This window comes from Pleurodeles waltl, chromosome 5 (genome assembly GCF_031143425.1).
Source record: "Pleurodeles waltl isolate 20211129_DDA chromosome 5, aPleWal1.hap1.20221129, whole genome shotgun sequence".
Lineage (NCBI taxonomy): Eukaryota > Metazoa > Chordata > Amphibia > Caudata > Salamandridae > Pleurodeles > Pleurodeles waltl.
The window spans coordinates 1,671,534,074-1,671,560,231 of record NC_090444.1 but is presented as its reverse complement, the minus strand read 5'-3'; positions in this window follow the sequence as shown (position 1 = coordinate 1,671,560,231).

Below are 26,158 nucleotides of genomic sequence, written 5' to 3'. Positions count from 1 at the left end.
TTTGTCAAACTTTGTTTTTTTACTGTTTGTGATATTAATGAAGCACTGTATTTTTCCTCCTGGCTTGAGGCGTGTTTTACACCTTAATTACACACACCACGTGCCAGGGACTCTGAACTGGACAATTTAATTAGTTTTAAAGGGAACATTGCAAGTTGTTCAAAAACGGCGATGAAGAACAGACAGCGAGAAATAGCAAGAGATGGAACTGAAGAAACTGCAGTCACTCGTAGATGGTGCTGGTATTTCATATATGTCGGCTATTTTGAATAAATGTTAGTATGAATAATACGAGCGAGTTTTCTAATGCCTTATTGAAACCAAGTGTACCACCAAATCAGTTTAAACAAAGCCTTTGTATGCAGTTGGTGTGGAAAAGACCAGACAAACGCATCCCATAGCAGGAAGCAAGGTCATCGCTGGCCCTAAAATAGACCTCACTCTCTCTCTCTCTATATATATATATATATATATATATATATATATATATATATATATATATATATATATATATATATATATATATATATATATATATATATATATATATATATATATATATATATATATATATATATATATATTGTTTTTTCAGTGAATCTATCTATCTATAGATATATATTTCCATTGGAAAAAAACAAGGGTTACAGGAAAGTTATAGTTAGGTACTGTATGTATTGGCACAAAACCAGAGAAATTCAGCAGTTATAGTTAGCAGCCCTGACTATAAATGATGTCCTCTGCAATGTAATGCTTATCACCTCACATATTACATCACTCATGACATGGGCAGTCATTGCGGGGGCATGTTATAGTTAGGGCTGCTAACTATAACTGCTGAATTTCTCTGGTTTTGTGTGAATAACATGTCTGTAACCTTTGCTCTTTTTTCAGTGAATTTCTATGATTTTTTAAATTGTATTTCCTAACTATAATGTCTCTGTAACCTTTGTTTTTTTCAGTGAATCTTCAAGGTTTTTTTAAACAAACAGGAAGACTGTCCATTGGGCCTGGGGTATGGACAGCCTTTGTAGCCAGCATTATAAATTATTTGTACTTTATATTACAACTGGGAAAAAGGGAGTAGATAGTTTTAAGTTGTGCCAAAAACAAGAAGGAAAAGTAATAAAAAGTAGGTGAAAGCATTTGGAGTCAAATGGTGTCAATAAGGAATAAAAAGGAGACTAATTATGGAGATTACATACTAAGAACAGAGAAAAAGTAAGAAGACAATAGTGAAGATAAGGGCAAGAATAAAAAAAAAGAAAAACAAAATATGGTACATAAAGCAGTAAGAATGTATTAATAACTTAAATATAGCTATATTTACTGAATGATTTTTTTTCCGCCTGTTTTTGAGATCCGCTGATCCTTCTTGGTGCTGGAAAATGTGGACAGTCGTACTCTATGGTTGTTGTTCCAATCATGTGATTGGGATGGGTCCTTGGATCCAGATCCCGGATCCTGCTATTTTTTAATAAGGTTATTTTAGTATACGTGAGCGTTTGATTTTCATATTGGAATCACAGTGCACCTATACGTAACTATATATAAGTTACCCTATAGCTGTGTAACTTTGAAACACATAATTTTATGTTTTATCCGGAACAGCGGATCCACAAAGGGAACAGCTGATCCCGCAATGTGGAAAAAGAAACCTTCCCATTTAATTGGCTGCATTTGTGCCACACAGCACCTATCCCGACCACCATGCTAGTTTTTTCTTTTTCTTTTTAGTTTTTGTGTAATGTAAATTTTTACAAACTGAAGCATGTTGCTTCTTTGTTACTTGGTGAGCTCAATTCTTTTAGAGCTAGTTTTTTTCTGGTGTCAGTGTATGCATCAGTGTGTGCCTCGGTGTGTCACTGTGTGCATCAGTGGATGCCTGGGTGTGTCAGTGAATGCATCAGTGTGTGCCTAGGTGTGTTAGTGTATGCATCAGTGTGTGCCTGGTTGTGTCAGTGTATGTATCACTGTGTGCATGGGTGTGTCAGTGTATGCTTCACTGTGTGCCAGGGTGTGTACGTGTGTGCATCAGTGAGTGCCTGGCTGTGGCAGTGTGTGCATCAGTGTGTGTCTGGTATCTCAGTGTATGCATCAGTGTGTGCCTGGTTGTGTCAGTGTGTGCCTGGGTGTGTCAGCATATGCATCAGTGTGTGCATGGGTGCGTCAGTGTGTGAATTAGTATATGCCTAAGTGTCAAAGTATGCATTAATGTGTGACTGGATGTGTCAGTGTAAGCATGAGTGTGTGATTGGTTGTCTCAGTGTGTGTAGCAGTGTGTGCCTGGGGGTGTCAGTGTATGTGTTACTGTGTGCTTGGGTGTGCTAGTGTCTGGATTAGTATGTGCCTGCATGTATCAATGTACAGATCAATTTGTTTCTAAGTGTGTGCCTGAGTGTGTCAATGCATGTGTCACTTTTTTGCTTGTGTGTTACTGTATGCATCAGTATTTGCCTGGGTGTGTTAGTGTGTGTATTAATGTGTGCCTGGGTGTATTAGTCTATCGGTCTGTGTGTGCTTGAGTGTATGGATCAGTGTGTACTTGCCTATGTTAGTCTATGGATGATTGTTTGCCTGTGCATGTTATGCTGTGCATCAGTGTCTGTCTGCGTATGTCTGTATACATGTCAGGGTGTGCCGTGGTGTGTCATTTGTGGACAAGTATGTGCCTGGGTCTGTTAGTGTACACATTACTCTTTGCCTGGGTATGTTAGTATATGCATCAGTGTTTGCATGGCTGTCTCAGTGTATGCATCAGTGTGTATCTGGGTATGTCATCAGACATGTCAGGGTGTACCTGGGTGTGTCAGTGATGGATAAGTGTGTGCCTGGGTATATAAGTGTATGGATGAGTATGTATCTGGCTATGTTAAGGGAAAGCATTAGTGTTTGGGTGTTTCAGAGTATGCATTACTGTCTATATGGGGGTGTCAGGGTTTGGATTAGTATGTGCCTGCATGTATGTTTGTATACATGAGTGAGTCTCTCGGTATGTCAGGATATATACCAGTATGTGCCTGGGTGTGTTAGTGTGTGTGCCAGTGTGTGCTCAGGAATATGAGTGTATGGTTGAGTGCATACCTGGCTGTCTTTGTGTATGCATCAATGTATAACTGGGTATGTTATTTTATTCATCATTATCTGTCTAGGTACATCAGCATACATGTCAGGATGTGCTTGGGCATGTTAATGAATGGATAAGTATATGGATACGTGTTTGCCTGGGTGTGTTAGTGTATGCATCACCCTTTGCCTGGGTATGTCAGAGTATTCATCAGTGTTTGTCCGGGGTGTTAGTGTATGCATCAGTGTCTATCTGGGTGTGTTCGTCCCTGGATTAGTATGTGTCTGCATGTATCAATATATAGATCATTATGTCCATGGGTGTGTCAAGGTATAGATGAGTGTGTCAGTGTTTGTATAACTGTTTGACCTGGTTTGTTACTGTATGCCTCAGTGTTTCACTGGATATCTTAGTGTATGCATTAGGGCCTGCCTGGGTGTGTTAGTCTGTATGTTATTGTATACTTTGGTATATGAGTGTATAGGTGAGTGTGTACATGCCTGTGTTAGTGTATGCATTAGTGTTTGCCTGGGTATGTCAGTGTATCACATCAGTGTGGGTATGTCAGTGTATATGTCAGTGTTTGCCTGGGTGTGTTACTGTCTGCATCAGTGTTTCCCATGGTGTGTTACTGTATGGATAAGTGTCTGCCTGGACGTGTTAGTCTGTATGTTAGTGGGTGCTTAGGTGTATGAATGTATGGATGAGTATGTATCTGGCCATTTTAGACACCCAGATATGGATCAGTGTATATCTGGGTGTCTAAGTATGTGAATTAGTACATCTCTGCATGTATTAGTGTATACAGTGACTTTGGAATTAGGATGTATATTGGTGTGTGCCTGGGTGTCAGTGTATGCATTGTAGGAAAGTACCATCTTGCCTGGCATGTTACCCCCATTTTTCACTGTATATATGTTGTTTTAGTTGTATGTGTCACTGGGGCCCTGCCATCCAGGGCCCCAGTGCTCATAAGTGTGCCTGAATGTGTTACCTGTGTTATGACTAACTGTCTCACTGAGGCTCTGCTATCCAGAACCTCAGTGGTTATGCTCTCTCCTTTCTTTCAAATTGTCGCTAACAGGCTAGTGACCAATTTCACCAATTTACATTGGCATACTGGAACACCCTTATAATTCCCTAGTATATGGTACTGAGGTACCCAGGGTATTGGGGTTCCAGGAGATCCCTATGGGCTGCAGCATTTCTTTTGCCACCCATAGGGAGCTCTGACAATTCTTACACAGGCCTGCCACTGCAGCCTGAGTGAAATAACGTCCACGTTATTTCACAGCCATTTTACACTGCACTTAAGTAACTTATAAGTCACCTATATGTCTAACCTTTACCTGGTAAAGGTTGGGTGCTAAGTTACTTAGTGTGTGGGCACCCTGGCACTAGCCAAGGTGCCCCCACATTGTTCAGGGCCAATTCCCCGGACTTTGTGAGTGCGGGGACACCATTACACGCGTGCACTACATATAGGTCACTACCTATATGTAGCTTCACAATGGTAAATCCGAATATGGCCATGTAACATGTCTAAGATCATGGAATTGCCCCCTCTATGCCATCCTGGCATTGTTGGTGCAATCCCATGATCCCACGGGTCTCTAGCACAGACCCTGGCACTGCCAAACTGCCTTTCCCGGGGTTTCACTGCAGCTGCTGCTGCTGCCAACCCCTCAGACAGGTTTCTGCCCTCCTGGGGTCCAGCCAGGCCTGGCCCAGGAAGGCAGAACAAAGGACTTCCTCCGAGAGAGGGTGTTACACCCTCTCCCTTTGGAAAATGGTGTTAGGGCTGGGGAGGAGTAGCCTCCCCCAGCCTCTGGAAATGCTTTCATGGGCACAGATGGTGCCCATTTCTGCATAAGCCAGTCTACACCGATTCAGGGACCCCTCAGCCCTGCTCCAGCGCGAAACTGGACAAAGGAAAGGGGAGTGACCACTCCCCTGACCTGCACCTCCCCTGGGAGGTGCCCAGAGCTCCTCCAGTGTGCTCCAGACCTCTGCCATCTTGGAAACAGAGGTGCTGCTGGCTCACTGGACTGCTCTGAGTGGCCAGTGCCAGCAGGTGACGTCAGAGACTCCTTCTGATAGGCTCCTTCAGGTGTTGCTAGCCTATCCTCTCTCCTGGGTAGCCAAACCCTCTTTTCTGGCTATTTAGGGTCTCTGTCTTTGGGGATTCCTTAGATAACGAATGCAAGAGCTCATCCGAGTTCGTCTGCATCTCTCTCTTCACCTTCTGCCAAGGAATCGACTGCTGACTGCGCTGGAAGCCTGCAAAGCTGCAACAAAGTAGCAAAGACGACTACTGCAACTCTGTAACACTGATCCTGCCGCCTTCTCGACTGTTTTCCTGGTGGTGCATGCTGTGGGGGTAGTCTGTTTCCTCTCTGCACTAGTAGCTCCGAAGAAATCTCCCGTGGGTCGACGGAATCGTCCCCCTGCAACCGCAGGCACCAAAGAACTGCATCACCGGTACCCTGGGTCTCCTCTCAGCACAACGAGCGAGGTCCCTTGAATCCAGAAACTCTGTCCAAGTGACTCCCACAGTCCAGTGACTCTTTAGTCCAAGTTTGGTGGAGGTAAGTCCTTGCCTCCCCACGCCAGACTGCATTGCTGGGAACCGTGACTTTTGCAGCTACTCCGGCCTCCGGGCACTTCCGGCGGAAATCCTTTGTGCACAGTCCAGCCTGGGTCCACAGCACTCTAACCTGCATTGCACGACCTCCTAAGTTGTCCTCCGGCGGCGTGGGACTCCTTTGTGCAACTTCTGGTGAGCACCATTTCACTCTACTTTGTAGTGCCTGTTCTGGCATTTCTGTGTGTGCACCTGCTTCTGAGAGGGCTTCTTGTCTTGCACGATGCCACCTCTGTCCCCAGGCGCAATTGGCGACATCCTGGTCCCTCCTGGGCCACAGCAGCATCCAAAAATCCTAACCGCACGATTTGCAGCTAGCAAGGCTTGTTGGTGGTCTTTCTTCAGGAAAACACTTCTGCACAACTCTCCACGGCGTGGGGGATACATCCTCCAAAGGGGAAGTCTCTAGCCCTTGTCGTTCCTGCAGAACCTTCAGCTTCTACTGTCCAGTAGCAGCTTCTTTGCATCCACAGCTGGCATTTCCTGGACATCTGCCCATCTCCGACTTGCTTGTGACTTTTGGACTTGGTCTCCTTGTTCCACAGGTACCCTCGACTGGAAATCCATCATTGTTGTATTGCTGGTTTGTGTCTTTCCTGCAGAATTCCCCTATCACGACTTCTATGTCCTTTGGGGAACTTTAGTGCACTTTGCACTCACTTTTCAGGGTCTTGGGGTGGGCTATTTTTCTAACCCTAACTGTTTTCTTACAGTCCCAGTGACCCTCTACAAGGTCACATAGGTTTGGGGTCCATTCGTGGTTCGCATTCCACTTTTGGAGTATATGGTTTGTGTTGCCCCTATCCCTATGTGTCCCCATTGCATCCTAATGTAACTATACATTGTTTGCACTGTTTTCTAATACTATTACTGCATATTTTGGTATTGTGTACATATATCTTGTGTATATTTGCTATCCTCATACTGAGGGTACTTACTGAGATACTTTTGGCATATTGTCATAAAAATAAAGTACCTTTATTTTTAGTAGATCTGTGTATTGTGTTTTCTTATGATATTGTGCATATGACACTAGTGGTACTGTAGGAGCTTCACTCGTCTCCTAGTTCAGCCTAAGCTGCTCTGCTAAGCTACCATTATCTATCAGCCTAAGCTGCTAGACACCCTATACACTAATAAGGGATAACTGGGCCTGGTGCAAGGTGTAAGTACCCCTTGGTACTCACTACAAGCCAGTCCAGCCTCCTACATTGGTGGCAGCGGTGGGATAAGTGCTGTAACTACTTACCACTTTTGTCATTGTACTTTTCATAAGAGAAAAATATACAAAACAAGTTCAGTGAATGTACACCTAACCAAAAAGTTTTGCATTTCTTTTCTCACTTCTTTTCTAAAGTGCTGAAAAGTACCTCTAACTTTCTAAAAAGTTCTTAAAAAGTTTTAAAAGTTTTTTTTTCTGTCTTTCTAAAAGTTCTGAAAAACTTTTTTCCTTTTTCTATCACTTAAACACTTTCGAAAAATGTCTGGCACAGGCCAAACTGTTGATCTGTCCAAACTTGCTTATGATCACCTTAGCTGGAAAGAAGCAAGGAGTCTCTGCATAGAAAGAGGTTTAAGTGTAAGGAAGAATCCTTCTAGAGAACTGTTAGTGAATATGCTTGTTGAACAGGATAAGGCCACAGCTGGCACTCCTGTTGAAAAGTTAGCTGATGGTTCCCACTCTGACTCTGGGGCTCCCCTAGCTAAAGAAGTGGGAGGGAAACTTCCAAGCCTGCCCCCTAGCAGACAACCTAGCATAGTTGGAACTGATGTTGAGTCACATCATACAGATAGTGTGGCCTCACATCTCAGTAAGAGTATTCCTTCTCATCATAGTAGAAGTGCTGTTACTGTGAGCCAAGCTGTTAGGGTGCCTTCTGTTAGGGACAGGTCTCCTTCTGTCCTTTCACATCATACTTCTGTTTCTAGACATGCCCCTCCCACCCACCCTGATGACAGATTGTTAGAAAGGGAGCTCAATAAATTGAGAGTGGAACAAACCAGACTGAAGCTCAAGAAGCAACAGCTGGATTTGGATAGACAGTCCTTAGAACTAGAGAAAGAAAGACAGAAGTTGGGTTTAGAAACCCATGGTGGCAGCAGCAGTATTCCCCATAGTCATCCTGCAAAAGAGCATGATTCCAGGAATCTGCACAAGATAGTTCCCCCTTATAAGGAGGGGGATGACATTAACAAGTGGTTTGCTGCACTTGAGAGGGCCTGTGTTGTACAGGATGTCCCTCAAAGGCAGTGGGCTGCTATCCTATGGCTATCATTTAGTGGAAAGGGTAGGGATAGGCTCCTTACTGTAAACGAAAGTGATGCCAATAATTTAGCAGTTCTTAAGAATGCACTCCTGGATGGTTATGGCTTAACCACTGAACAGTACAGGATGAAGTTCAGAGAGACCAAAAAGGAGTCTTCACAAGACTGGGTTGATTTTGTTGACCATTCAGTGGAGGCCTTGGAGGGGTGGTTACATCGCTGTAAAGTTACTGATTATGAAAGCCTGTATAACTTAATCCTGAGAGAGCATATACTTAATAACTGTGTGTCTGATTTGTTGCACCAGTACCTGGTGGACTCTGATCTGACCTCTCCCCAAGAATTGGGAAAGAAGGCAGACAAATGGGTCAGAACAAGGGTGAACAGAAAAGTTCATACAGGGGGTGACAAAGATGGCAACAAGAAGAAGGATGGTAAGTCTTCTGACAAGGGTGGGGAAAAATCTAAAAATGAGTCTTCATCAGGCCCACAAAAACACTCTGGTGGGGGTGGTGGGCCCAAATCCTCTTCTAATCAAAACAAAGAAAAGAAACCATGGTGCTATTTATGTAAAATAAAAGGCCTTTGGACAACAGATCCCAGTTGTCCAAAGAAAAGCACCAAGCCTCCTACCACTACAACCCCTACTGCTACACCTAGTGTCCCTACTAATAGCAGTGGTGGTGGGAGCAAACCTACTAATAGCCAATCCAAGGGAGTAGCTGGGCTCACTTTTGGTAACTTAGTTGGGGTTGGTCTTGTTAGGGAGACCACAGAGGCTGTGTTAGTCTCTGAGGGGGCTATTGATTTAGCCACCTTAGTTGCTTGTCCCCTTAATATGGATAAGTACAAGCAACTACCCCTAATAAATGGTGTTGAGGTTCAGGCCTACAGGGACACTGGTGCCAGTGTTACAATGGTAATAGAGAAACTGGTCCACCCTGAACAACACCTACTTGGTCACCAGTACCAAGTAACCGATGCTCATAACAACACACTTAGCCACCCCATGGCTGTTGTAAATCTCAACTGGGGGGGGTTACTGGTCCAAAGAAAGTTGTGGTTGCCTCAGATTTACCTGTAGACTGTCTACTTGGAAATGATTTAGAGACATCACCTTGGTCAGATGTGGAGTTGGAGGCCCATGCAGCAATGCTGGGCATTCCAGGGCATATTTTTGCTTTGACAAGGGCTCAGGCCAAAAAGCAAAAAGGACAGGGTGACTTGGATCCTGGAACAATGGACCAAGTGCTCTCTAAAGCTAGGGCTAGTAGAAGTAAAGCACTACCTACTATCCCTCCCTCTACAGTGGATTCTACTTCTGAGGAAGAAGAATTTCCACCCTGTGCAGAACCTACACCAGAGGAGCTGGAAGCAGACACTGCTGAGCTTTTGGGTGAAGGGGGGCCTGCCAGGGAGGAGCTGAGTGTGGCACAGCAAACCTGTCCCACACTAGAGGGTCTAAGACAGCAAGCTGTCAAACAAGCTAATGGGGATGTCAGTGACTCTCACAGAGTTTACTGGGAGGACAACCTTTTGTACACTGAAGCAAGGGATCCTAAACCTGGAACTGCCAGGAGGTTAGTGATTCCTCAGGAGTACAGAAAGTTCCTCCTAACTCTAGCCCACGACATTCCCCTAGCTGGACATTTGGGACAAATGAAAACTTGGGACAGACTTGTTCCCTTGTTTCATTGGCCTAGAATGTCAGAGGACACAAAATAATTTTGCAAGTCCTGTGAAACCTGTCAAGCCAGTGGCAAGACAAGTGGCACTCCAAAGGCACCCCTTATTCCACTGCCTGTGGTTGGGGTTCCCTTTGAAAGGGTAGGGGTTGACATAGTTGGCCCCCTTGACCCTCCTACTGCTTCACGCAATAGGTTTATCTTAGTGGTAGTGGACCATGCCACAAGATATCCTGAAGCTATTCCTCTAAGGACCACTACAGCACCTGCAGTGGCAAAGGCCCTCCTGGGAATATTTTCCAGGGTGGGCTTCCCAAAAGAGGTGGTATCAGACAGGGGAAGCAATTTCATGTCTGCTTACTTAAAGGCCATGTGGAAGGAGTGTGGTGTGACATACAAGTTCACTACACCCTATCATCCACAAACAAATGGACTGGTGGAGAGATTTAATAAAACTCTCAAAGGCATGATTATGGGACTCCCTGAAAAACTCCGCAGGAGATGGGATATCCGTTTACCATGCCTCCTTTTTGCTTACAGGGAGGTACCCCAGAAAGGAGTGGGCTTCAGCTCCTTTGAACTCCTCTTTGGACACCCAGTAAGAGGTCCTCTAACACTTGTTAAGGAGGGTTGGGAACAACCTTTAAAAGCTCCAAAGCAAGACATAGTGGACTATGTACTTGGCCTCAGATCAAGGATGGCTGAGTACATGAAAAAGGCCAGTAAAAACCTTCAGGCCAGCCAAGAGCTCCAAAAGCAATGGCATGACCAGAAGGCTGTTTTGGTTCAGTACCAACCAGGGCAGAAAGTGTGGGTCTTGGAGCCTGTGGCCCCAAGAGCACTCCAAGATAAATGGAGTGGACCCCACACAATTGTTGAGAAAAAGGGTGAAGTCACCTACTTAGTTGACTTAGGCACTGCCAGGAGTCCCCTTAGGGTGCTCCATGTCAATCGCCTGAAACCCTACTATGACAGGGCTGATCTCACCCTGCTCATGGCAACTGATGAGGGACAGGAAGAAGAGAGTGACCCTCTCCCTGATCTCTTCTCTTCCACAGAACAAGATGCTCTAGTGGAAGGTGTAGTTTTGGCTGATTGTCTTACTGCTGAGCAGAGAGACCATTGCATAAATCTCCTGGGTCAGTTTTCTGAAATCTTCTCTACTGTGCCAGGTACCACTTCTTGGTGTGAGCACACTATAGATACTGGAGACAGCTTGCCTGTCAAAAGTAAAATCTATAGGCAGCCTGACCATGTCAGAGACTGCATAAAGCAAGAGGTGCAGAAAATGTTAGAACTGGGAGTGGTTGAGCACTCTGAAAGTCCATGGGCTTCTCCTGTGGTACTTGTACCAAAACCTCATTCCAAGGATGGAAAGAAGGAAATGCGTTTTTGTGTAGACTATAGAGGTCTCAACCAGGTAACCAAAACAGATGCTCACCCTATGCCCAGGGCAGATGAGCTCATAGATACACTGGCATCTGCCAAGTATCTAAGCACTTTTGACTTGACTGCAGGGTATTGGCAAATCAAATTATCAGAAGATGCAAAAGCAAAAACTGCATTTTCAACCACTGGAGGCCATTACCAATTCACAGTAATGCCTTTTGGATTGAAAAATGCACCTGCCACTTTTCAGAGGTTGGTGAATACAGTCCTGCAAGGGCTGGAAGCTTTTAGTGCAGCATATCTGGACGATATAGCTGTCTTTAGCTCCAGTTGGGATGATCACCTAGTCCACCTATGGAAAGTTTTGGAGGCCCTGCAAAAGGCAGGCCTCACTATCAAGGCTTCAAAGTGCCAGATAGGGCAGGGGAAGGTGGTTTATCTGGGACACCTGGTTGGTGGAGACCAGATTGCACCACTGCAGGGGAAAATCCAAACTATTATAGATTGGGTTCCCCCTACTACTCAGACCCAGGTGAGAGCCTTTTTAGGCCTCACTGGGTATTACAGGAGGTTCATTAAGAACTATGGCTCCATTGCGCCCCTCTTAATGACCTCACATCCAAGAAAATGCCTAAGAAGGTATTGTGGACAGCTAGCTGTCAGAAAGCTTTTGAGGAGCTGAAGCAGGCCATGTGCTCTGCACCTGTCCTAAAAAGCCCTAGTTACTCTAAACAATTCTATGTCCAAACTGATGCATCTGAATTAGGAGTAGGGGCAGTCCTATCACAACTTAATTCTGAGGGCCAGGATCAACCTGTTGCTTTTATTAGTAGGAGGTTGACCCCTAGAGAAAAGCGTTGGTTTGCCATTGAGAGGGAGGCCTTTGCTGTGGTCTGGGCACTGAAGAAGTTGAGGCCATACCTGTTTGGCACTCACTTCATTGTTCAGACAGACCACAAACCTCTACTTTGGCTAAAACAAATGAAAGGTGAAAATCCTAAATTGTTGAGGTGGTCTATATCCCTACAGGGAATGGACTATACAGTGGAACATAGACCTGGGTGTACCCACTCCAATGCAGATGGACTCTCCAGATATTCCCACTTAGACAATGAAGACTCATCAGGTCATGGCTAGTCCTATTGTCCTTCGTTTGGGGGGGGGGGGGGTTGTGTAGGAAAGTACCATCTTGCCTGGCATGTTACCCCCATTTTTCACTGTATATATGTTGTTTTAGTTGTATGTGTCACTGGGACCCTGCCAGCCAGGGCCCCAGTGCTCATAAGTGTGCCTGAATGTGTTACCTGTGTAGTGACCAACTGTCTCACTGAGGCTCTGCTATCCAGAACCTCAGTGGTTATGCTCTCTCATTTCTTTCAAATTGTCACTAACAGGCTAGTGACCAATTTCACCAATTTACATTGGCATACTGGAACACCCTTATAATTCCCTAGTATATGGTACTGAGGTACCCAGGGTATTGGGGTTCCAGGAGATCCCTATGGGCTGCAGCATTTCTTTTGCCACCCATAGGGAGCTCTGACAATTCTTACACAGGACTGCCATTGCAGTCTGAGTGAAATAACGTCCACATTATTTCACAGCCATTTTACACTGCACTTAAGTAACTTATAATCACCTATATGTCTAACCTTTACCTGGTAAAGGTTGGGTGCTAAGTTACTTCGGGGGTCATTCTGACCCCGGCGGTCATGGACCGCCGGGGCCAGGGTTGGCGAGAGCACCGCCAACAGGCTGGCGGTGCCCCGCAGGGCATTCTGACCGCGGCGGTTTGGCCGCGGTCAGAAGAGGAAAACCGGCGGTCTCCCGCCAATTTTCCGCTGCCCAAAAGAATCCTCCATGGCGGCGCAGCTCGCTGCGCCGCCATGGGGATTCTGACACCCCATACCGCCATCCTGTTCCTGCCGGCTCTGCCGCCAGGAACAGTATGGCGGTATGGGGTGTCGTGGGGCCCCTGGGGGCCCTTGCAGTGCCCATGCCAATGGCATGGGCACTGCAGGGGCCGAGTAAGAGGGCCCCACAAAGAATTTCAGTGTCTGCTCAGCAGACACTGAAATTCGCGACGGGTGCAACTGCACCCGTCGCACCTTCCCACTCCGCCGGCTCCATTCGGAGCCGGCGTCCTCGTGGGAAGGTTGTTTTCCACTGGGCTAGCGGTCGCCCGCCAGCCTAGTGGAAAACCCAGAATCACCGCAGCGGTCTTACGACCGCGGTGCGGTATTCTGGAGGGGGGAACTCTGGCGGGCGGCCTCCGCCGCCCGCCAGAGTTAGAATCAGGCCCTTAGTGTGTGGGCACCCTGGCACTAGCCAAGGTGCCCCCACATTGTTCAGGGCCAATTCTCCGGACTTTGTGAGTGCGGGGACACCATTACACGCGTGCACTACATATAGGTCACTACCTATATGTAGCTTCACAATGGTAACTCCGAATATGGCCATGTAACATGTCTAAGATCATGGAATTGCCCCTTCTATGCCATCCTGGCATTGTTGGTGCAATCCCATGATCCCACGGGTCTCTAGCACAGACCCTGGCACTGCCAAACTGCCTTTCCCGGGGTTTCACTGCAGCTGCTGCTGCTGCCAACCCCTCAGACAGGTTTCTGCCCTCCTGGGGTCCAGCCAGGCCTGGCCAAGGAAGGCAGAACAAAGGACTTCCTCAGAGAGAGGGTGTTACACCCTCTCCCTTTGGAAAATGGTGTTAGGGCTGGGGAGGAGTAGCCTCCCCCAGCCTCTGGAAATGCTTTCATAAGCACAGATGGTGCCCATTTCTGCATAATCCAGTCTACACCGGTTCAGGGACCCCTCAGACCTGCTCTGGCGCGAAACTGGACAAAGGAAAGGGGAGTGACCACTCCCCTGACCTGCACCTCCCCTGGGAGGTGCCCAGAGCTCCTCCAGTGTGCTCCAGACCTCTGCCATCTTGGAAACAGGGGTGCTGCTGGCACACTGGACTGCTCTGAGTGGCCAGTGCCAGCAGGTGACGTCAGAGACTCCTTCTGATAGGCTCCTTCAGGTGTTGCTAGCCTATCCTCTCTCCTGGGTAGCCAAACCCTCTTTTCTGGCTATTTAGGGTCTCTGTCTTTGGGGATTCCTTAGATAACGAATGCAAGAGCTCATCCGAGTTCCTCTGCATCTCTCTCTTCACCTTCTGCCAAGGAATCGACTACTGACCGCGCTAGAAGCCTGCATGCTGTGGGGGTAGTCTGCCTCCTCTCTGCACTAGTAGCTCCGAAGAAATCTCCCGTGGGTCGACGGAATCGTCCCCCTGCAACCGCAGGCACCAAAGAACTGCATCACCGGTACCCTGGGTCTCCTCTCAGCACAACGAGCGAGGTCCCTTGAATCCAGCAACTCTGTCCAAGTGACTCCCACAGTCCAGTGACTCTTCAGTCCAAGTTTGGTGGAGGTAAGTCCTTGCCTCCCCACGCCAGACTGCATTGCTGGGAACCGCGACTTTTGCAGCTACTCCGGCCTCCGTGCACTTCCGGCGGAAATCCTTTGTGCACAGTCCAGCCTGGGTCCACGGCACTCTAACCTGCATTGCACGACCTCCTAAGTTGTCCTCCGGCGGCGTGGGACTCCTTTGTGCAACTTCGGGTGAGCACCGTTTCACTCTACTTTGTAGTGCCTGTTCCGGCACTTCTGCGGGTGCTGCCTGCTTCTGAGAGGGCTCTTTGTGTTGCACGATGCCCCCTCTGTCCCCAGACGCAATTGGCGACATCCTGGTCCCTCCTGGGCCACAGCAGCATCCAAAAATCCTAACCGCACGATTTGCAGCTAGCAAGGCTTGTTGGCGGTCTTTCTTCAGGAAAACACTTCTGCACGACTCTCCACGGCGTGGGGGATACATCCTCCAAAGGGGAAGTCTCTAGCCCTTGTCGTTCCTGCAGAACCTTCAGCTTCTACCGTCCAGTAGCAGCTTCTTTGCATCCACAGCTGGCATTTCCTGGGCATCTGCCCATCTCCGACTTGCTTGTGACTTTTGGACTTGGTCCCCTTGTTCCAGTACCCTCGACTGGAAATCCATTGTTGTTGCATTGCTGGTTTGTGTCTTTCCTGCAGAATTCCCCTATCACGACTTCTATGTCCTTTGGGGAACTTTAGTGCACTTTGCACTCACTTTTCAGGGTCTTGGGGTGGGCTATTTTTCTAACCCTAACTGTTTTCTTACAGTCCCAGTGACCCTCTACAAGGTCACATAGGTTTGGGGTCCATTCGTGGTTCGCATTCCACTTTTGGAGTATATTGTTTGTGTTGCCCCTATCCCTATGTGTCCCCATTGCATCCTATTGTAACTATACATTGTTTGCACTGTTTTCTAATACTATTACTGCATATTTTGGTATTGTGTACATATATCTTGTGTATATTTGCTATCCTCATACTGAGGGTACTCACTGAGATACTTTTGGCATATTGTCATAAAAATAAAGTACCTTTATTTTTAGTATATCTGTGTATTGTGTTTTCTTATGATATTGTGCATATGACACTAGTGGTACTGTAGGAGCTTCACTCGTCTCCTAGTTCAGCCTAAGCTGCTCTGCTAAGCTACCATTATCTATCAGCCTAAGCTGCTAGACACCCTATACACTAATAAGGGATAACTGGGCCTGGTGCAAGGTGTAAGTACCCCTTGGTACTCACTACAAGCCAGTCCAGCCTCCTACATGCATGAGTCTATATCTGGGTGTGTTAGAGTATACATCATTGTATGCTTGAGTGTATCAATGTATGGATGAGTGTGTAGCTGGGTGTGCTAGTGTATACATAAGTGTTAGCCTGGTGTGTCTGTATATGCATCAGTGTGTACCTGGCTATGTTAGTCTATGCATCAGTGTTTTCCTGGGTATGTTAGTATATGCATCAGTGTGTATCTGGATGTGCAGCCTCTGGATTAGTAGGTGGCACCATGTATCCGTGTATAGATCAGTGTGTCACTGGGTGTGTCAGGGTATATATCAATATGTGCCTGAGTATGTCAGTGAGTGAATAAGTGTTTGACTGGGTGGGTTACTGCATGTGTCAATGTTTCCCTGGATGTGTTAATGTATGCATTAGTGTCTGCCTTGGTGTGGTAGTCTGTATGTCAGTGTGTGTTTGGGTCTGTCACTGTATGGATGTGTGTGTATCAGGCTGTGTTAGTATATGCATTAGTGTTTGCCTGGGCATGTCAGTGTATGCATCAGTGTATCATTGGGTGTGTCAGTGTATGTATGAATGGTTGCATGGCTATGTTGGTGTATACATTAGTGCCTGCCTGCGTATGTTAGTCTGTGCATCGGTGTGTGCTGGGATGTATAGGTGTAGGGATGAGTATGTATGGCTGTGTTAGTGTATACTTCACTGCCTATCCGGATGTGTCAGTGTCTGGATTGGTATGTACCTGCTTGTGTCAGTGTATAGATCAGTGTGTCCCTGGGTGTGTCAGTGTATGGATATGTGTATGTGACAGTCTTTTTTCATTAGTGTGTATTCCTCTTCTATTCCTCTTGTAATCTATGTGTATGGATGATATATGAATGAACCAAGATGAAATTAATTACCTATATTACCGCAAAAAAAGACGTATTTTAATCAGTGTTGTAAGAGAGAAAAGATAAATAAAAGGTAAGGTTTCATATTATTAATTTATCTATTAAAACTTCTTCATCTGTACTAAAAACATATTGTTAATAACAAAACACAACACACATTTCATTGTATAGCAATTATACATATTATTTACGCGCTATGTTCCTTTGTCCACTATTCTCAGTTTCTATACTTTTGTACTATAAATGAAGTGTGTATAGATACTCATCACTGAACAGTAGGGGAAAAACAGTCATATGGACTGTAAACAAATACCTATAAGTACATAGTACATTATTTAAAATTAACATTACTATGCATGACATTCACTACAAATATTTACCAAACTCTTTTATCTTTACTTGTTAAATAATATATTTTATATCATAGTTTTTTAAATATAATTAATGTTATGAATCATAGTGGTAGGTGAAAAGGCATATTAAAAATATCACCCTTGGAAGTCTGCATAATGTCATAAAATATAGTAATCCATTCAAGAGGAGAGACTATGACCCTTATTACAACCCTGGCGGTCGATGTTAAAGCGGCGGTAACACCACCAGCAGGCCGGCGGTAAAAAAAATGGGATTACCACCACGGTGGAAACCGCCAACATAGTCAGCCACTTTAACACTCCGACCTCCAGGGCGGTAGCAACAAACAGACAGTCACCGCCAACAGACAGGCGGAAGACAATGTACCGCCCACCATATTACAAGACACCAATCCGCCAGCTTTTCCGGGGCGGTACCAATGACATCAAAAGCACGGCGGAAACAGAACACAGAAGGGAAACCACTCACCTCCCGCCACTCCACGAAGAACCAGGACGCCATGGAGCCAAAACTGCAGGTCCTCCCCATGCTGGTGTATCTACTAATACACCAGGAAGTAGAAAGAAGGCAGTGGCGGCGACGACGACTGTGAGTGCTGCACCTAGCACACAGGGGAGGTAAAAGACAGTTACACACACAGGCAGCACGCAACACCACCAACCCCCCACCCTCACCCACAACACCATAAACACTAACACATCCAACAACATTATAGATACACCCTGTTACCCCCTGGAAGAATGCAAGGACAAAAGGAATTGAGTTTAACCAGTGATATTTTGAACAATCAGCCATAGCAATCAAATATAAATAAATCAGTACATACAGATATCCACATTATGTACAGAAGGCCATACACTGTCCCTTGTAAATGTCAGTGGACTAGTGGGCCCAAAAATCATGGGCAAAGCCCACACATGACACCTGCCTCAAAACGGAGAGAACACTGCAGGCGCATCAGGTCAGAAAAACACAGGCACCTCAGGGGGAAGTAGAGGAGGGGCACCTCAGCCGGAAGATGGTACTACCCCACTGTTCCTCGAGGGAGCTACATGCCCACTGCTTGGTCCTGGGCAGTGCAAGGCCACAGTCTCTCAAGTGGGTGGTTTGCCCACTGCTTGGTCCTGGGGAGTGCAAGGCCACAGTCTCTCCAGTCTCTCAAGTGGGTGGTTTGCCCACTGCTTGGTCCTGGGGAGTGCAAAGCCACAGTCTCTCAAGTTTGTCAAGTGGGTGGGTTGCCCACTGCTTGCTCCTGTGGAGTTCAAAGCCACAGTCTCTCCAGTGGGTGGTTTGCCCACTGCTTGCTCCTGGGGAGTTCAAAGCCACAGTCTCCCAAGAGGATGTTTTAGTCCACTGTTTCTGGAGGGGGGCTTGTGCCCAGTCTGCTTCATCCCACCAAGGAAAGTGATAGTGGATGCATCTCTCCACTGGTTCTGGAGGGGGCCTTGTGCCCAGTCTGCTTCATCCTGCCAAGGAAAGTGATAGTGGATACATCTCTCCACTGGTTCTGGAGGGGGCCTTGTGCCCAGTCTGCTTCATCCTGCCAAGGAAAGTGATAGTGGATGCATCTCTCCACTTGTTCTGGAGGGGGCACTGTGCCCAGTGATGCTGCACCTGGGTTGTGGTAGTTCCCATTCTGTCACCTGGGTGTCTGAGCCACGAGATGTGCAGGAAACAGGTAGCATGATACTCCAAGGAGGCAGAGCCACACCCCATCCAGCAGCGACTTAGGCTGCAAACTGCTGGTAGTGCCAGTGCTGGTGGTGGTGCCTCATGTGGTGTGTGCAGGGTCCAGGGCGTCACCTGCAGCCTCGGACGGCTGCCCACTGGGGAAGCTGCTGATGTCCGATGCGGTGGCACCGGCTGGGCACGTGGCGGTGCAGATGGTGGTGCAGGTGGCGGTGGCTGCGGCGGTGGCTGCAGCGGTGTCTGCGGCAGAGATGCTGCCAGTGCTGTCTGTGGTGCAGGTGTCTGTAGTAGTGGAGGGAGACACCAGACTGTCTCTGGCAGCCTCAGACGGCTGATCACTGGGGAGGATGCTCGTGACTGACGTTGTAGCAGCGGCGGTGCAGGTGGCGGTGCAGGTGGTGGTCATTGCGGCGGTGCTGATCGTGGTACAGGTTGCTGGCCTGTCTGGGGAAATTGTGGTCACCAGTCTCTCACCAGGTGGCTTTGTGCCCTGAGGTGACTTGGCCTTGCTCTTGTGTGCCTTTCCCACCTTGGTAGTCGCTGCTGGTACGTTGGCACTGTCCTCTTTGGGTTTGGATGAGGCCTTGCTGGGTGGGTGTACGACTTTCCCATGCTGCATGCCGGCCCCTTCTTAACCTTGGCAGGTGGCGGAATCGGGTGGTCCTTCCCATCTGTAGGTGGCACACTGGCAGCCCTGACGGGTGCCCCCTTCGATACTGCAGGGCTTGCAGGGACCACAGCGGACGCCGATTTGGTGGCTGAGGTGCTGGCCTGGGATCTAGACATCCTGGCCCTAGGGGAAGGACGGGGGGAGGTGTAGGGAAGAGGTTAATGTTAGCTAGGAAAAGTCTTTTTGACACACTGGGACGAGAAGATGGAGCGGGTGTGGGAGTGGAGGAAGAGGCAGTGTTTGTAGGAGGTTTACGTCTGCTGAGTTTGGGTGAAGGTGCATGGGCTGGAGGCTGTTGTGAGGTGGATGGCTGTTGAGTGGGTGTGTGCCTGCATTTGTTCAATTTGGGAGGAGGGCTCACAGAAAGACTGGGAGAGGACACAGGGGACGTGTGAATGGTTGGTGGGTGGTGATTGCTCGTGAGCGGTGTGTTGTGATGGGCGTGCTGGTGACCCATGGAGGCAGTGGCTGATGATGTAATGCATGCAGGTGTGAGTGTAGACGATACTGGAAGGGAGGCTGAGGACGAGGAGGAGGGGTACGCAGTGGAGGCAGTGGATGTTGGTATGTGTACATGGGGATGGTGCTTGTATGAGTGCCTGTGTGATGATGTGTAGTGCTTATGTTTTCCTGAGTCACTTTTGTGTGTTGATGTGTGTGCATGCTGGTCTGAAGGTGTGCTTGGGATAGGTTGAGGTAGAGGGGATTGGGTCGGGGTAGTGAAGTTGGAGGGGGGAGTGTGGACACAGGGACAATGGCTGCCATCAGTGCTGAGGCCAGAGCCTGAAATGCTCTCTGTTGGACCGCCACACCAGAATGAATGGTCTACAGGTATGGGATTCAGAATGGTTGACTGCCCAACAGTGAGGGATCTCAGAAGATCAATAGCCTCCTCACTGAGGGCAGCAGGGCTGACTGGGGCAGGGCCTGAGGTTCCTGGGGCGAAGGAGATGCCCACCCTACTGGGTGAGCGGGCACGGGAAACACGCTGAGGGGTTGCTGGGAGGACGGTGCTGGTAGGGGGGGGTGGCGGTTGTACCTGTTGTTGGGGTGGGCACAGAGGTGTCTGCCACTGCCAGGGAGCTTCCATCAGAGGAGGAGTCACTGGTATCCCCACCTGTCCCCGCCGTGGAGCTCCCCTCGTCCTCCATCCCACTGATGCCTTCACCCTCCATGGTTTCACCCTCATGGGCCATGTGGAATGCAGCTCCCTCCATTGCCGGTGCCTCTGCTCCTCCGCAAGATGATGCTAATGCACACAAGGACAGGGTGACAAAAGAATAAGGGGGGAAGACAGAGGACACACATGGTCAATGCCAGCAACACCACTACCGTTGGTGGACACAACACACACTGAGCTGCCCTATGCACTAGGCCTTGGCCAACCACTCACTAAGGTAGTCACCAGCCCATGGGGTACAATGTCTATTGCCAGCACCGGCACACCTGACGCCCACAGGACCCTGCCCAGTAGTAGTTGCCCACTAGTACCATTGGGGTAGGGGTGCTTCAGAGCCTGCAAACAAGGGAACTGCCCTGGCATGATCGCCCTGGCCTAGGGGCACCCACAGCCCACATCCCCAAGCCATCTAGTTCCTAAAGCGCACAAAGTCAGCTTTCTGAAACTGTACTCACCCCTTGTGGCTGCTGTGATGCCCTCAAGCGCCCATCCAACTCCGGATAGGCCACCGCCAGGATGCAGAACATCGGGGGGTCATGGTGCGATGGGCACCCCTTTCACGTTGGGAGGGCTGCCCCAGCTGGGCCTCTGCTGTCTTCTTGGTCCAGCAGCGCAGGTCCTCCTATCTCATGAGGCAGTGGGTGCTCTGCCTTTGATAGACCCCCAGGGACCGCACCTCCTTGGCGATGGCACACCAAATACCCTTCTTCTGGTGGGTGCTGACTAAAAGGGTAAAGACAGAAGGAAATGTTATTACTTACCCGTCCGGACCGTCATACTCATTGCCCACCAGTTCCCACCAATGCCCTGACGCAGATACACTGACCACCTCCCAGGCAGCACTCAGGCCAGGACGCCTTAGCACCCCCAACATGTGCCTTAGATCCACACCACTCCAAACAGGACGCTGTCTGCCCTGCTGAAACTTATGCGCAGCTACATCGTGTTCCCCCAGGTGGAGGATTTGGTCACAGTGAAAGCTGACTTCTATGCCCTGGGACATATCCCCAACATCATTGGTGCCATTGATGGTACACATGTGGCATTTGTCCCCCCGCAGAAATGAACAGGTGTACAGGAATAGGAAAAGCTACTGTTCGATGAATGTGCAAATGGTGTGCTTGGGGGACCAGTACATCTCCCATGTGAATGCCAAGTACTCTGGCTTTGTTCATGGCGCCTATATCTTGCGAAATAGCAGCATCCCTTATGTGATGAGCCAACTCCAGAGGCACCGGGTGTGGCTAATAGGTGAGCCCAAGGTCCCCACACAGTATGAGTAGGTGTTTGGGTATGGGGTTGTCCCTAAGGGTCAGTGTGTGTCTCACATTTGTCCCTCGATATTTGCAGGTGACTCTAGCTACCCCTACCTCTCATGGCTACTGAACCCAGTGAGGAATCCCAGGACAAGGGCAGAGGAACGTTACAATGAGGCACATGGGGAAACTAGGCAGATTATTGAGAAGACATTCGGCCTCCTGAAAGCCAGATTCCGGTGCCTCCATCTGACAGGTGGCTCCCTGTACTACTCACCCAAGAAGGTGTGCCAGATCATCGTGGCATGCTGTATGTTGCACAACCTGGCATTGAGATACCAGGTGCCTTTCCTGCTGGAGGATGACCCTGGTGATGGTCTTGTGGCAGCGATGGAGCCTTTGGACAGTGAGGAAGAGGAAGCAGAGGAAGAAGATGTTGACAACAGAACAGACATTATCCTGTAGTACTTTCAGTGACACACAGGTAAGAGACTGTAACTCATATTCACATTTCAGTATACTTTAGGACATTGTACATGGCAGCCTCTTACCCTCTGTCTATGGACACTGACTGTTCCCTTTGGGTTTCCTTTTTTCAGATCTGTGTACCCCATTCTGGCTTATGCAAAGCGTACTGCTGCCCAACAACCGTCATACATTGGTATGTGTAAATGAACATAAACCTTGCTATGCTTTGATAATGTTGTAGTAATACATTTGTGAATCATCCAACTGACTCCAGATTGGTATTTGTTTCAACTGTGCTTATTGAAGGTGCTAATAAATATGGGGGTAAGTGCAAGGGGCTGGGGTGATAGTGGAAGAAGGTCCAGGGTAGAGTCCAGTCTCTTAGTATCACAGGTGCATTGTCCAATGGGGCATAGGAAGGGGAGTAATGGCAGTTCAAGGTGGACAGGGTAAAAGAGTGGGACAGAAGGGTGACAATCAGGAGGGTCCTATTTCCTGGTGGGGGTCTTGGCAATGTTCTCTGTCTTCTGCCTGGATCGCAGGGACCGTTTGCGGGGTGGTTCTCCTTCTGCAGGGGTTGGGGTGCTGGTGGTCTGTTGGTCCTGTGGCGGGGCCTCCTGTCCACTAGCGCCAGCAGAGGTGGAAGGCTTTTCATCGGTTTGGCTATTGCCAGGGGCCCCATGTTGTGCCACTGCCTCCCTCATGGTCTTGCCCATATCAGCCAGCACCCCTGCAATGGTGACCAGGATGCTGTAGATTTTTGTGAGGTCATCCTTGATCCCCATGTACTGTCCTCCTGCAGCCACTGGGTCTCCTGAAACTAGTATCGTGCCCATGGTCTCCTGGGAAGGGTGGTATGCTCCCATGATGTTTGAGAGTGCCCACTGACACCAGGTCCCTGCTTGTCCTGGGTTTGTGGGGTTGCCTGGGATCCCTGTAGTGGTGTACACACTGCTGATTAACGTGTCCTGGGGCCACAGGCATGGGCCCGCTGGGTGGGTGCTGTGCTGGTGTTTCCTGAGGGGGGAGGCTCTGTGGTGGGTTGGGACTGTGTCAGGGGGCCCGACTGGCCAGAGGTCCCAGATCAGCCAGGTTGGTCATCATGATCCGGGTGTGCAGAGCTGCTGTCATCACTGTGGGCCTCTTCTGTGGGGGGGCTGGATGTAGCTGGCACTTCCTGTCTGGTGACGTTGGGTAGGGGTCCTGATGGGATGTAAATGCATTGTTATTGTATCTGTGTGTGCCATCTTGTGCAATGGGTGTGTTGTCCTTCTACATTTGTGCTTTCCCTGTCGCCTTGGCCTTATGTGATTGCTGGTTGTGTGGGCTTGGTGGGTCTCTCTACTGGGCATGCTGAGGTGATGGGTGTCCATGCAGGTCTGTGATGGGTGACCATGCATTGTTGTTGCATGCAGGGCTTGGGATTTGGATGTGTGGGTTGTGATAGTGGGTTTGGATGTGAGGTGATGGAGTGATGGGAGTGAGGGTATGGTTGGGGGTATGTGATAGCATGCAGGTAGGGTGGGAGGGATAAAGTAGGGGGATAAAGTAGTAAAGATTTGCCTTACCAGAGTCCAGTCCTCCTGCTACTCCTGCGAGGCCCCCAGGATGCATAATAGCCAAGACTTGCTCCTCCCATGTTGTTAGTTGTGGGGGAGGAGGTGGGGATCCACCGCCAGTCCTCTGTTCTGCTATTTGGTGTCTTGATACCACGGAACGCACCTTCCCCGTAGGTCGTTCCACCTCTTCCTGATGTCATCCCTTGTTCTTGGATGCTGTTCCACAGCGTTGACCTGTCCACGACTCTCCGCCATAACTTCATCTTCCTTGCAATGGAGGTCTACTGCACCTGTGATCCGAATAGCTGTGGCTCGACCCGGATGATTTCCTCCACCATTACCCTTAGCTCCTCCTCAGAAAACCTGGGGTGTCTTTGAGATGCCATGATGTGGTGTGAGTGATATGTGTGTGGTGATGTGTTGGGATGTATACTGTGATGTGCGTGGATGGTGTATGGGTGATGGTGTTGTGTGCTTCTGAGTGTGTGCCTGTTTGCTTGTCTCCCTGTGTTTGGTCTCTTTTTTTGGTTGTAAGAGTTTGTGGGTATTGTGGGTGTGTGTTTTATAGTGTTGTGGGTGTGTGGGTGTGGTATGTGTATCAGGTGTGTGTATTTTGAATTGTCCAATGTGGTTGTGTTTTGTATTTTGAGCGTGGCGGTGCGTACCGCCAATGGTTTTCCGCAGTTGAAAGACCGACGCGTTGATTCGTGGGTCATGATACTGTGGGCGTATTCCTGGTGGCATGATGGTGTGGGTTTTGCTATCGCCAGTTAATCACTGACCTTTGGTGTGGCGGACTTGTGTGGGTGTCTGTATTGTGGCGGTATTCTCAGTGTGGGTCAAAATACCCGTGGCGGATTACTGCCGTGGTCACGGTATGTCGGTGGCCGTCAGCACAGCAGTAGGTGCCATTTCAAGCCAGGGTTGTAATGAGGGCCTATATTAGTTGTGTTATTATTTTTATAGTTTTCCAGGTGTTCTTGAAACAGAAGTTTAGCAGTATTCCATTTTCTCTTCAGTAGACCCTTCTCCTGGTTTGTAGTTTGTGTTTTCAACATACTGCTATGTCAGATGTTTACTTGGAAAAGTAACCAGATTTGAAGATTTCAAATTCATTATAAAGACATCACCCCTGGGTGGCAGTATGATGTCTTAACTTGTTGTATTTGAAGTCCCAGAACTGTAGCATTAAGTGTTTTATGTTGCAACCCTTCTTCGAACTTTGGTTAAAAAAAGTGAAGGTAAGAATTTGGCAATTTATAGGTTAATCTCTGCTTGAATGTAAGGTTGCTATCATTACACACTGTCCATCCACTTTTATTTTTTAAGTAGATTGTGTAGTGTCCGAATATAACATTCAGTCCTTCATGAAAACATAATGGCTATTCAGGTATACATTTTCCACAAATAGAGATTTGTCCAGCTTTAAAATTAGTAATTTGAGTTTCTAATTTAGTTCCATCTGCATTGCAACGCTGTAGCATTAAAATGATATACTAGCCAGCTTTTCTTATGATCAAAGTTGATAGCAGATCTGACTTGCATTTTGTGCAGGTATCATTCTACGGCACATCTTTACACAATTTGTCAAAACTGACAGTTTTAGAGGCTGGTAGAGTAATGAAGATAAATTGTTCTGAATCTAGTTCTGTTTTTGAAGAAAAGAAACAATTTTCACAAGCATGCTGCCATGAGTGACTTAGTCCAAATAGGTCATCAATAGGCACCATCTTTTCTTCTAAGATACCAAGTAGGACCATCAAGAATTCTTGTGCGTCTTTTTGAGTGTTTTGAGTGAAGTAAACAGATCTAGTGTACAGATCTGCAAGACCTCTAATAAAAGATGCAGAATATGTTTCTGTTCTATCACTGCACAAGTGATCTAATAAGCTAAAGAGTGCAGAGCGCAATCTTTTATATTTTTTCTGTTTAATTTCATGAACTAGAGTGGGTAAAGAGAATAGTGCATTGAGAACAACATTGGCATAGTAGTTGACTCCAGAGGTGTTTGAGAACTGGTAACCTACAGTTTCACCACCATTTTTAGTATTGTTTTGCTCCAATACTTCTTTCTTCTCTTTTTTTTCTTTTTCTCAGGAACATCACTATGATCCTCTGCAATATTTAGTTTTAGTAATATTGTAGACTTTTTATAAACTGCGTACTGCCCTAGATGAGGAGCATAAGGCTTCTCAAATGGTTATACTCCGCTACACAACTGGAATAAAAATTTACTTTATTATCATCAAACTCTATGAGCTACAAACCGGACAATTCTGGCACGTGACAATGCCACATAAGACAGACCTTTCTTGAATACGGAGCTACCAATATTAATCAATGCTGTATC